Source organism: Lampris incognitus, chromosome 1, assembly GCF_029633865.1.
Source record: "Lampris incognitus isolate fLamInc1 chromosome 1, fLamInc1.hap2, whole genome shotgun sequence".
NCBI classification, from domain to species: Eukaryota; Metazoa; Chordata; class Actinopteri; order Lampriformes; family Lampridae; genus Lampris; species Lampris incognitus.
Window position 1 is genome coordinate 44,806,162 of NC_079211.1, and position 13,039 is coordinate 44,819,200.

The 13,039-nt window shown below is 41.6% G+C and overlaps 1 pseudogene; it reads right to left on the reverse strand.

Annotated features, from left to right (window-relative positions):
* The window catches only part of LOC130110590 (uncharacterized), a 93,709-nt pseudogene extending 80,881 nt beyond the window's left edge, over positions 1–12,828 (reverse strand).
* Between the last annotated feature and the right edge of the window lie 211 nt (positions 12,829–13,039).

Consider the following 13,039-nt stretch of genomic DNA (forward strand, 5'->3'; position numbering starts at 1 on the left):
CGACTTGGAAACATACTTATCAAATATGAGACAGATGATTATATTACCAAGTGTCTTTAGGGAAATAGAGGTGAGTTTACGTCTTGTTTTGGCAATAAACATCTGCAAATTTTAACCTAGCACAAGAGTGTTGTCAGCATCTTCTTATGTATGAGGTTTTTTTTTCCTCAATAAATTGAACAAAAACTCCTGTTTTCCAATTGCTGTCCATATACAGAGGGATTATTCATCACCATCATTAACAATATTGAGTTCAGTGTCTGATCAACAGCCAATATCTGCATGATATAATATTGCTAGATTAAGCATTAGTTTGTCTTAAAGGAAAGGAGTGGGGAACATGCACAGCTAAAGTGAGGACTCCGGCAAGACTTCCTGTGGGTTATGGGGAAATATCTGATGACACATAAATTCAATATGGACAATTCACCTCAATGGCAACACTGAAAGTGACTTCAGATTTAGCAATTTAACACCCAAATGAGGGAACAAAATTCAAACAGAGAAAGTGTGTCAAAGATTAAATATGTCTTACCCTCCATATTTCATTTTATACTCCTGTTCAGAGACCAGGGAGACAATCAAGGCAAACATGTTTGTATTGGGCGTGAGCCAAGTTAAATATCCTGATTTCTTCATTTCTCCTCCTTCAGCTGCTAAGTTTGCTATTTAATGACTCTAACACGCCGACTGCTTCATGTATGCATCACTACCCACTCCCCATGCTGTTCCCTAAAACACTTGCATGTACAGCACATACACACTCAGAGAAATTTGCACGAATAGACATACGCTCAAAACACTTTTACATATTACAACTGTCTCTTGGGCACACAGAGAGGCATTAAAAAAACAAAACACATGCATGCTGAAAAACCTAGCCTGGGTACTAGATGAATCTGATGAATCTGAGAGCTCATGTTTTATTTGCTCTGGCAGATATGTCTGCCCCCCTGTTGAGACAGATTTCCAACAGATAGAGCAATAGTTGGGGCGAATTAAGTTAACGTTAGTTAGCTAGCGATAGCAACAGTGGTAGGGTTAGGGTTACAGTACGATCTGGCAATGTCAAGGTCAGTTGTTAGCTTGCTAGCTAAATGTTTCAGTGCGCATCGATTGTTTCAAGTCAGTGCGCTTCGAAGTTCCGCGCTGTCTATTGGCCGACGCAACAGCCAATCATGGCTGCAACAGCCAATCACGGCTAATTCCGTGCCTACACCCCGTTGGATCTAGCATCAACCATTTCCCACCGACCTGGCCCGGGTCGGGCCAATCACAGCCGTTTATTTAATGTGGGACGGGTTTTATACGATGACGTAAAGAGGGGCGACATTGAGGCCTTTTCGTAAACAACCAAGATGGCTGCCGCTGATGTGGAATGGTCTGTTGATTTAATACTGTTAAACAAACTTGACAGTATATTTTCTCTAAAAGAAGAACAAACAACTGCACTTTGAAGCTTTTTTCTCATCTCTCATCATCAGCCGCTTCTCGGGTCGCGGTGGCAGCAAGCTAAGTAGGGCATGCCAGGGTTTCCCTCTTAATGGTTTTGTTTATTATAAGAAAGGTGTGTTTTCCATACTTCTGACAGCTTTGGCAAGTCACACGCTTTGTTGCTCTGATTGGTTGTAGGTCTATCCAATCGCGTCCAGAGGCATTTTGTGCTCCGCCCATTGAAAGCGCCCTTTGGAAATCGAAACGGTAAGAAAAACCCACAGTCACACAGAACAAAACTACTACTACTTTCAGCTGCTCCCTTTAGGGGTCGCCCAGCGGATCATCCGTTTCCATCTCTTCCTGTCCTCTACATCTTCCTCTGTCACACCAGCCACCTGCATGTCCTCCCTCACCACATCCATAAACCTCCTCTTAGGCCTTCCTCTTTTCCTCTTCCCAGGCAGCTCCATATTCAGCATCCTTCTCCCAACATACCCAGCATCTCTCTTCCACACATGTCCAAACATGTCTCAATCTTGCCTCTCTTGCTTAGCTGTCCCTCTGATATACTCGTCCCTAATCCTGTCCTACTTCGTCACTCCCAATGAAAATCTTAACACTTCAACTCTGCCACCTCCAGCTCCGCTTCCTGTCTTCTGGTCAGTGCCACTGTCTCCAAACCATAAAACATAGCTGGTCTCACAACCACCTTATAAACCTTCCCTTTAACTCCTGGCACTCTTCTCCACCCAGTCCACCCTCCCTACACGCTCTTCTTCACCTCTCAACTGCACTTTCCGTTACTTTGAACAGCTGACCCCAAGTACTTAAACTCATGCACCTTGGTCACCTCTACCTTGCATCCTCACCATTCCACTGTCTCCCCTCTCAATCACGCATAGGTATTCCGTTTTGCTCCTACTGACTTTCAATCTTCTTCTCTCCAGTGCATAACCCCACTTCTCCAGGTTCTCCTCAACCTGCATCCTACCCTACAATGTCATTTGCGAACATCATAATCCAGGAAGACTCCTGCCTGATCTCGTCCATCAACCTGTCCACCTGCCGCACAGAACAAAACATTACTATAAAAACCTGTTGCTGATATGAATAATGGCACTTATGATGAACACAATATAAAGACACAACGCATACATATTTTTTTTAATTTTGTCAGTGTACTGTAGTTAAATCAACTGAAATGAGTGAAAAAGAAAATGTACTGTAAAATATGCAACTGATGAAGAACTTAGAATACAGTGAAATAATCTCCATGTATTTACCAGTATAAATCAATGAACAAAATACAGTTTGTACATAAAAAAATAAATTACATTTATTCTACTTCAACATAACAACTGCAGTCTGGGTCAGGCCAGAGATTCTCATCAACATCACAGGCAATATTAGCCCTAGCCATGCAGTGGAAGAGAAAACCCCTCGCATGCCTTATCCACCCCTGGCAAACCTCAACTGTAATATCCAAACAAGCCTCATCCATTGCCTGGAGGAGGTGAACATGGGTATAGGGGTACCAGTCATAGACCCTCCACTGCCATGCTGAAAAATTAAATACATTTTCTGTGGAGTTTATGAAGAATGAATATGTAGGTAGAAAGATGTTGCTGAATCTTGGATTGTTCATGAACCGGTCACAAACTAGAGCAGCCTGGTGGAATCTGGTATTGCCCCAAATGACAATATAGCATGACTGCTCTCGTTGTGCTGGCTCCTTCTGGTCTAGTTGGTATACATGATCTCACAGACCATCGAAGAAAGCCAGCAGATGTATGGTGTTGTATGGACCAAGGGTGGGATGGCAGTGGAGGACCCCTTGGTGGCAGATGGTGGACCACATGGTCACATTCCCTCCTCACTGGCCAGGGACATTCATATTGCCAGGTGGCCAATTACGTTCCTCTCCCTTCTCCTCCTTTTGTCAAGATTAAATCCTGCTTCATCAACAAAGGTGAGTTCATGAGGAGTGTATCGCATCAAAGTCAAAGAATCTCTACAAAAGAGATGAAACTCAGTACAGGAATGTCTACTCTGAAACATATTGCTATAGAACACAGGTAGGCTACCTTAAAGTCTGTATCACAGTATATACTGTTGTAATATGTAACTGTACTCAAATACTTGATACAGTATGAAAAACCATACTTGTACATATTCCATGTGCTGCTCTTTGACTCTATTGGAGTTCCTTACGAAAGGAACACGGTAGGCCTGTTTCATCCTCAGCCTGTTCCTTCGATGAATGCAATCAATTATTGAGATGCTGACTGCATAAGTGCCTTGAATATTCCCTGATCCTCAATAACCCTCCTCTGTATCTCACACAAGTGAATAATATTGATGGCTAAGACCATATTGATGATTGCCATCTGTTGATCTTCTAAAAATAGCTGTCTTGTGCCTCCATTAGGTGGACATCTCTCAGTACCACAAAACTAAAAGTATTGATGGGTTTACTAAACCGTCCGTTTTACAAAATATGAGCATATTTTAACTTTATTTGATATGGTACAGCAATACAATGCATTTCAAACAGCATACAGTACTATAGAGCAAACAACTTCAGTACATATACGTGCTGTAACAGTGCAGAGTACAGAACTCCAAAGTTACAGTAGAGAGCAGAATGTAAATTACCTATTCTCCTCTCTGAAGGTCCAGATTATAGAGGCTACTGTGAAGCGGCTCAGATTTGGGTGCACTCTTTGCCCAGCTTCCCTCACTGATATCCCATGAAGAAGGACATGGTCAACTAGAGTTGCACAAATCTCATCAGAAACTATTTGTCTCCTAGCCCTTCCTCTTCCTCCTCTTCTCTTGTGTCCTCTTCCTGTACTTTCAGGTCTTTGTGGAGCCATTGTTCCAAAACAAATGAACTGACTCATGGCCCTCCTATCTGTCTATCCATCCATCCATCCATCCATCCTGGGGTTTTGATTGGTGTGTGAACAATTTTGACTGTTAGAGTTTCCACCTGGGGAATTGTGTGTTAATTGGGTTTGAGCTGTGATGACTTGAATGATATTGAATGCCACTGCATTTTAAATGAACACATGGTGTAGCCAGTGATATATGAAGGGATTTGTGTGTAGAGTTCAACAAATCCGAATCGCGTGAAAACGGGAGTAGTGTTTATAGTTTTTGGAAATGGGCCTGTCTTTTGGTAGATGGCGTCATGGTTTGGGATGTTTAGATAATAGGCCCAGTTATAGTGTGTAATCAATTGAGAAAAACTAAGTACATTCATAATCATAATGTAAACAAACAAAGTTATGGGCGGCATAAATGCTTACCTAGTGGGAAACAGTTGATGGTGATGCCCATCCACCTAGTATATATGTCCACTACCACAACACTGATGTAGGGATTTCCAAGATGGCGTCACAATGGTTTCACAGATTTTTCGTTGCAGAAGAAATCTCAATCTTCACTCGGGTTCGAAAGAATAAGCTTATGTTAATTCGGAGTAAAAAGAGACAACGTCAGCATCAAGCCAGAGTTTATCATAGATCAGCCGTGCTTCAAAAGGAACCCGGAGTTATTTGTTTGGAGTGTGAAGAGACCTAATATGGATCTGATCCACCTATTTCCTCTGCGGCTGACTACAAAAGGAAAGAAAGAGTCGAGAGGAAGTTTTCTCTTCTCTGAGTAAAGAAGAGCAACACATTGTTTCAAAGATGATTGAAATTCTGTGTTGTGTTCACATGCACCGGAGAGGAAGGTGAAAAAAAAAGATTACTAACTGACGCTGGCAATTTTGATGCTCCATTTTTGATTGAAAGTGGAACAGTGTTAATTCCCACACCAATTTTCTATTGATGATGACTGATTTAATGCGGCTTTAGTTGAGAAATGAATTGTTTGCTTGACATGTTTTTGGTGCAAAACTGAACCTTACTGATGGGAAAATGTAAACACAACAACTGATTACGAACTTCTTCCCAAAGTAAAAGGACGATGACCTTGGTGTTGACCTATGGAAAAAATAATGTTTGGTGACTGCCACTCGTAGTCCCATTGCTGGCAATATGGTAGTGTTCACTTCCACGAGTGACTCCTTTCAAAAATGATCAGCATTTTCACTGATGTCATACAATATAATTTGATTGCATAATTACACTACCTATTAAGAGGATAACATATCATCTGTTACTCCTTGGCCATCCAGCTAGCCAACATGTATACTATGCTGTTTTAAATACAGAAGAGAAAGAGTAAAGTCATTTTGGGGCCAAATATGCATGCACATTAATCTGATCTCTGATAAGATGTTTATTTTTATATGGATCAAGTCAAGTCAAACACACACACACACACACACACACACACCACATTTCATACACAGGGCAACACAATGTGCTTTACATAAAATGCCAATACATTTGCAACTCAATAATAAAAAAAAGTGCAAATACAGAAAATAAATATGCATATCAGCAGGTGTTAGTGCAGAATATACAAATATCAAAATATACCAAACAAACACACTCACCAAACACTTAGCCGTAGGCTGTTCTAAAAAGTATGGTTTTTAACCTGTTTTTAAATGTGTCCAGTGTGGGCTCAGCTCCAAAAATACGATACCTGCTGCCATTTAATCGATAAGGTATGCTTCTAAAAATCCTAAATTTCGCCTTCAAAGAAAAAATGAAAAGCCACAAAACCACCTTCTACTTCCAATAAATATATCAGTTGAACACCCTCAGAGAGTAAGAAAGACCCTGAGTCCTACTTCTGCTGTCAGATAGCTGTTTGAAATGCTGATTTTGAAAACGGTGGAGCTAAGTGTCCATGGAAATCAAGCATCAGTATTCTGGTTTAACAGATTTCATTGTGCATGGGTCATTTTGATTTGAATCATTCCCCGAATGGCTGCATGAAAATTGCCTCAATGCGAACTACAACATAAATGCTAAAAAACATGCACAAGTCTCAGGTAACTGGCAGGGAGACACGCAAAAAGTCAACCTCATCCTCACCAGCATGATCAGAGTATAAAAAAATGTGTCTTATGTCGTGTTATAGTTGGAAAAGATTGTGGTAAAGCCTTCTTTTATTCTTAACTATTGCTCATTTTAACATCAATTACCACATCAACCATTTTACAGCAACACTTGACAGCCAATAATGGAAATGATTTAAATTGTGTCAATCCATTTCACATAAATCCACACCCTGACGTGCTGCACATCATTATCACTGTACACCACTTTAAATCAAGGTTAATTAACACGGCGCTAGTTAAGAATTCACTGCATCAGACCCAGTGGGATTGCGCTGTTAATGAACTCTTGGAGAATTGGATTCCTGTAACTCATTCTGATTTACACTTTGCGGATTTGCTTGTTTTAATTAATGCTACGTATTGTAGTACATTTGCTGATTAGAACCATTTTAATGTCCCCTCACTTTGATTGTCTACGGGCGTCTTGAACTCACCGGATTTTTTTCCCCAACAATGAGAAACATGAAGATACAGACTGAGTCAGTTCCTTTTGTCTTACCACAGATCCATCTGTTTAGTATGCGGCGGATTTATGTGTGTGTGTGTGTGTGTGTGTGTGTATATATATATATACATATATATATATATATATATATATATATATATATATATATATATATATATATATATATATATATATATATATATATATACACTACCGTTCAAAAGTTTGGGATCACCCAAACAATTTCGTGTTTTCCATGAAAAGTCACACTTATTCACCACCATATGTTGTGAAATGAATAGAAAATAGAGTCAAGACATTGACAAGGTTAGAAATAATGATTTGTATTTGAAATAAGATTGTTTTTACATCAAACTTTGCTTTCGTCAAAGAATCCTCCATTTGCAGCAATTACAGCATTGCAGACCTTTGGCATTCTAGCTGTTAATTTGTTGAGGTAATCTGGAGAAATTGCACCCCACGCTTCCAGAAGCAGCTCCCACAAGTTGGATTGGTTGGATGGGCACTTCTTTGAGCAGATTGAGTTTCTGGAGCATCACATTTGTGGGGTCAATTAAATGCTCAAAATGGCCAGAAAAAGAGAACTTTCATCTGAAACTCAACAGTCTATTCTTGTTCTTAGAAATGAAGGCTATTCCATGCAAGAAATTGCTAAGAAATTGAAGATTTCCTACACCGGTGTGTACTACTCCCTTCAGAGGACAGCACAAACAGGCTCTAACAGGTACTATTTAATGAAGATAGTTGGGGACCTGTGAGGCGTCTGTTTCTCAAACTAGAGACTCTAATGTACTTATCTTCTTGCTCAGTTGTGCAACGCGGCCTCCCACTTCTTTTTCTACTCTGGTTAGAGCCTGTTTGTGCTGTCCTCTGAAGGGAGTAGTACACACCGGTGTAGGAAATCTTCAATTTCTTAGCAATTTCTCGCATGGAATAGCCTTCATTTCTAAGAACAAGAATAGACTGTCGAGTTTCAGATGAAAGTTCTCTTTTTCTGGCCATTTTGAGCGTTTAATTGACCCCACAAATGTGATGCTCCAGAAACTCAATCTGCTCAAAGAAGTGCCCATCCAACCAATCCAACTTGTGGGAGCTGCTTCTGGAAGCGTGGGGTGCAATTTCTCCAGATTACCTCAACAAATTAACAGCTAGAATGCCAAAGGTCTGCAATGCTGTAATTGCTGCAAATGGAGGATTCTTTGACGAAAGCAAAGTTTGATGTAAAAAAAATCTTATTTCAAATACAAATCATTATTTCTAACCTTGTCAATGTCTTGACTCTATTTTCTATTCATTTCACAACATATGGTGGTGAATAAGTGTGACTTTTCATGGAAAACACAAAATTGTTTGGGTGATCCCAAACTTTTGAACGGTAGTGTGTATATATATATATATATATATATATATATATATATATATATATATATATATATATATATATATATATATATATATAGTTTATTGCAAAATGCCAAGCCTGGCATTTTCCACCTTCGGCCAAGAGCTTACATTTGAATATTAATTGTTCAGAAGTCAATTTAAAAGTTTGTTTGTATCAAATTTCCATGAAATCCACAAGTTGTTTAAGGATGGTTAACTGTGATGCTTCTCATGACGATTGTCTTCATCAGAATGCAATGTTCACCATTGCTCTGTACACCTACTGGCTACAGGAACTTGTATTTGGTAGCACATATTGATGTGGTGCTAAATTGGCATTACTGGCCCCAGTCCTCCCTGTTACCCCCGGCTTGGTCAGTCGTCCCTACAGATGCAATTGGCTGTGTCTGTGGGTGGGGCTGGGGGGAATATTGTGATCCTCCCACGTGCTATGTCCCCCTGGTGAAACTCCTCACTGTCAGGTGAAAAGAAGCTGCTGGCGACTCCACATGTATCAGAGGAGGCCTGTGGTAGTCTGCAGCCCTCCCCGGATCGGCAGAGGGGGTGGAGCAGAGACCGGGATGGCTCAGAAGGGTGGGATAATTGGCCAAGTACAATTGGGGAGAAAAGGGGGCAAAAAAAAAAGAAAAAAGAATAAGTAACAAGACCTGAGACAAATTCTCCAAATTCTTCAAGAAATAGTGAGTAAGGGACGGGAGGTCGATAGAGTGTCACAATCTGGACTAAGCAGTCTGCTCGTAGCTGAGGGAGATGGACTTAGAATAAACGCCTCAAAAGATCTGAATTTAAATTAGAGTTTATAAGTTAAACTAGAAGAACCCCGCTACAATGTAGCGGTTTGGTTATCCACCCGTCTAAATCTCCCTCCTCTTCATCCTGCCAGCTAACCGCCTTCGCCCTGCCCCTAACCCCCCCCCACTCCAACTCCCTCCCCCCAAATGCTCAGAATCAGCTGAAATGCCGAGGAAAGTGGTTTTTAGCCATTTTTAGAAAATGCATATTTTGCATAATTATGCATAATTATTAGAATTATATTTTAATTTTCTGCTATTTTTCTGGTCCTCTCTGGAACAATACCTACCACCTCCCAAAAAAATTAGGATCATAAGTGCATTTTTGCAAAAATGCATATATTTTGCATAATGGCAAAACATTTGTAAGTCCCAGAAAAAATGTTTATATAGGTGAAAAAATCAAAGATGCTCAGAATCATCTGAAATGCCGAGAAAAGTGGTTTTTAGCCATTTTTATAAAAATGCATATTTTGCATATTTATGCATAATTATGCATCATTTTAACTTTCTGGGATTTTTCCCTTACTCTCTGAGACAAGACCTACCACCTCCAAAAATAATTAGGATCATAAGTGCTTTAGTTTTCGGTCCCGCTATCTACACTAACACCACACACACACACATTCCGAAAATATATGAGTAGATTGAAAATAGACTTCAATATTAAGGCTACACCCTGCCTTGTGTACATGCCCGACTACATCGGCATAAGTATAGCCAGGTGGGGACACTTCATTTAAGGGAAGAAAAACATTTAATTTCAGCCATGTTTCACATAACTGAATTATATCAAAACTATGTTCAAGAATCAGTTAATTTATTAGTAAGGCTTTGGTAGACAGTGAACTGATATTTATAAGACCAAATTCAAGGGTCTCGTTGAAGTGATCAGTAGAGGTACCAATAGATGGAATTAGACACCTTGTATTATTAGTTGACCATTTTGAAGATATATGCCTTGAACAATGTGTGGTCACACTTTTGATAACATTAGATATTTGAGTCTATAGATTTTAGGTACTTTTTTTTGCACATTTCACCACCACCAGTGGTTGGAATTATTATCAGATTATTGTGATTCACACATTTTGAAGAGGATCATTTGGGAGCAATAGGGAGACAGTCTCACTGTTATAGACCAAGCTGTCGTTCTAACACTGACAAAGCCCCTGACTAAAAATACTAACTAAACTAGTTGACTCCATATCCGCACTGGGTTTAAACTTAGCAGGCTCTCTAATCATCTGCAGCCTGCTGAATGGCAAGTCCCTAGTGTCAAACTACAGGCAGACAGCTAGATATGTTGCTAGACAAAAGAGTGGCACAGAATGTCCTCCGCTCTCAGCAGGTAAAGGCGGCCCCAGAAAGAAGGCCAGTAATCAACAAAGCCAAATCCCTGCTCATTACTGTAACGAACCAGCCAGCAGTTCATTGAGGTAAGCCTACTGTACTTCTCATCATTACCCCTCACGGGTAAGGGAACAGAGACAGTTAATCGATGCTGATTCATCTTTCTGGCAAACTCGAGCATCCTGACTAGGCTGGCTTTTTTGATCACCGATTGCTTCATCCTAGCATTACTGGTGCTGACATGAATAACAATGATGCTGGAAGTAGTGGTGCTGTGCACCTGGAATCACTGATACTCTCTCTTTGATGCCAGCACCCTAACATCATACATACGCTCTGTCGGAGACTCCGGCCCAGGGTAAACAGTAAACCAAGGCTAGCGAAGCTAATCTGATATTGCGAGTAATGAGTCTCCTATCACTAGTGTGCGTTGCTCTACTCTGTCGACAGGGACGGGGGAGGCATGCTGGCTGGTAGGACTACCAACAGGCCTGGTGAGGGGCGAACACCGGCCTGCAGTCGGGAGAGGTGACTGCAGACCAGGCCACACGACTGGTGGCTTGCTCTTATGAGCCTTCCCACGCCGGTAAACAGGGACAAACTCTGCCGCATTTGCCAACAAGGCTGAGCTAGTGCTAACCATAGCAGGTCTGCTGTCAGGCCTGGGGTTAATGCTATCTGGAGTGCCCGCCATGTCTAACGTAACCCTACCCAAAAGAAGCAGCTCTAACTCAGGGGCACGTCTCTCTAGTCCAGATAAACTATCCGTAACTGTGAAACAGTCGCCACACACCGCTGTTTTAACAAGGCTGCTCTGACTGCAAATGCTATAGAGCAAACTGCTAAGCTAAGCTCGAAGCTGGTAAACAAACTAGCAACGAAAGGCTGCCGACAAACACAAGAGTCTTTTGAGAAAGAAAACTAGAGAGAATCTAGTGATAAGTGAACTAAGCACAGAATACAGTGAAATCAGTTGGAAAAATTAAGAGGTTTGGGCAGAATATAGAGCATAGATAGTAAGAGAATAAAAAGCAATTATTGATCTCACAAAGCCGGATCTCATGAAGGCGGGAGCCGGAAACAGCTGGCAGTGACGAGCAAACGAGCGCAACATGCGTTGATGGTTTCCATAAAGGACCATTGCAATTTTTCCCATTAAAACAATCTGAAAAGGCTGTAAAGGTTAATGATTTTTTTTTTTGTTCCAGCAGATCACCCTGTATCTATGCCTGTCACCACATTAAATGATACCCAACTCACTAGATATTGGTGAATATCTTTATTTGTACTTATGTTGCAACATCAACTTCCATTTGCCGCTGGCATTGGCCACATAGGATGCAGCATTAGCCACAGAGCGCCATCTGAAGGAGGAGGTGAGGGTGGAGATACGGTCAGACGATGAAAGTGATGAAGAGGCTGAGGTAGAAGGATGGAGGAGTAATGAGAGAAAGCGAGGGTAGATCGGGGTATGTGAAGAGGCAAGCCCTTATCCACTCAAAAAGAGTGGGGAAGGGGAAGGCAACTAAAGACAGAGAGGTGGAGGGAGAGAGAAAGAGAAGAAAGCTGTCGTTCCTCAGCACTAGCACCGACCCGTGTAATTAGTGCGCTCAGAGTGACATGGCCAATGCTAATTACGAACTCTCCTCTCACTCCCTGTTGTTCTCTTTCTCCCTTCGTTTTACCGCTCCTTCTTGCATCCTTCATTTACTTTATCGCTCTTTCATTCTGTCTCTTTCTCCTTAGAACCCCCCACTACTCTCACTCTCTCTCTCTCTCTCTCTCTCTCTCTCTCTCTCTCTCTCATACTCACACACTCACACACAGCAGGCTGCGTGGGCAGCCATTGGCATGGGAACTGCCTGAAGGTCCACAGGGAAATTATGGGATGTCAGCAGAGTGGAAGGAGCGACGAACAGAGAGAGAGAGAGCGAGAGAGAGCGAGAGAGATAGAGGAAGGCTTCGGTAGGGGGAAGGCGTGGGGAGGCCTTAAGTACGGGTGGAAATAACTTGGGATAGTGCAGGGCTGCACACGGCAAAGTATCACAAGTACTGAATCAAACAAGTCACTCCAAAATATCACCATTGTCGGTTATTGGCCTGCCCCGGAGTGGCGCTCTACTATAAGTGCACCGAGGACCAGCCTGAAGGCATTTCTGTCAGTTTCTTTATTCCTGCAGCTGTTCTGCTGGCAAGTTGCTCTAACCGCATCGCCGGCATTTAGCGTGACAACAAGCACACAGAGCCTGCAACCAGCTCCTGGTCAGACCTGGCTTAGCTGTAAAGTGGTCCAGAATGGCAAACGTGCCATTCTGGACCACTGGTACACCACCTGATTTTGAATCATTCTTCATGGTAGTGAGAAAATGTAATGTCTCACCCAAAATAAAGGCTACACTCAGTGGCAGCTGGCCGGTACAGGGAGCTGGGGTGTCGCCCCCTTCAAACATCAAAATATGAAAATCTACTAAAACATGTTGAATATAATTTAGCTGTAAAATGCTAATAATTATGAGAATAAAAGTGTTTGAATACATATACTTCCTGGGTGAGGGGCGCCGGCCA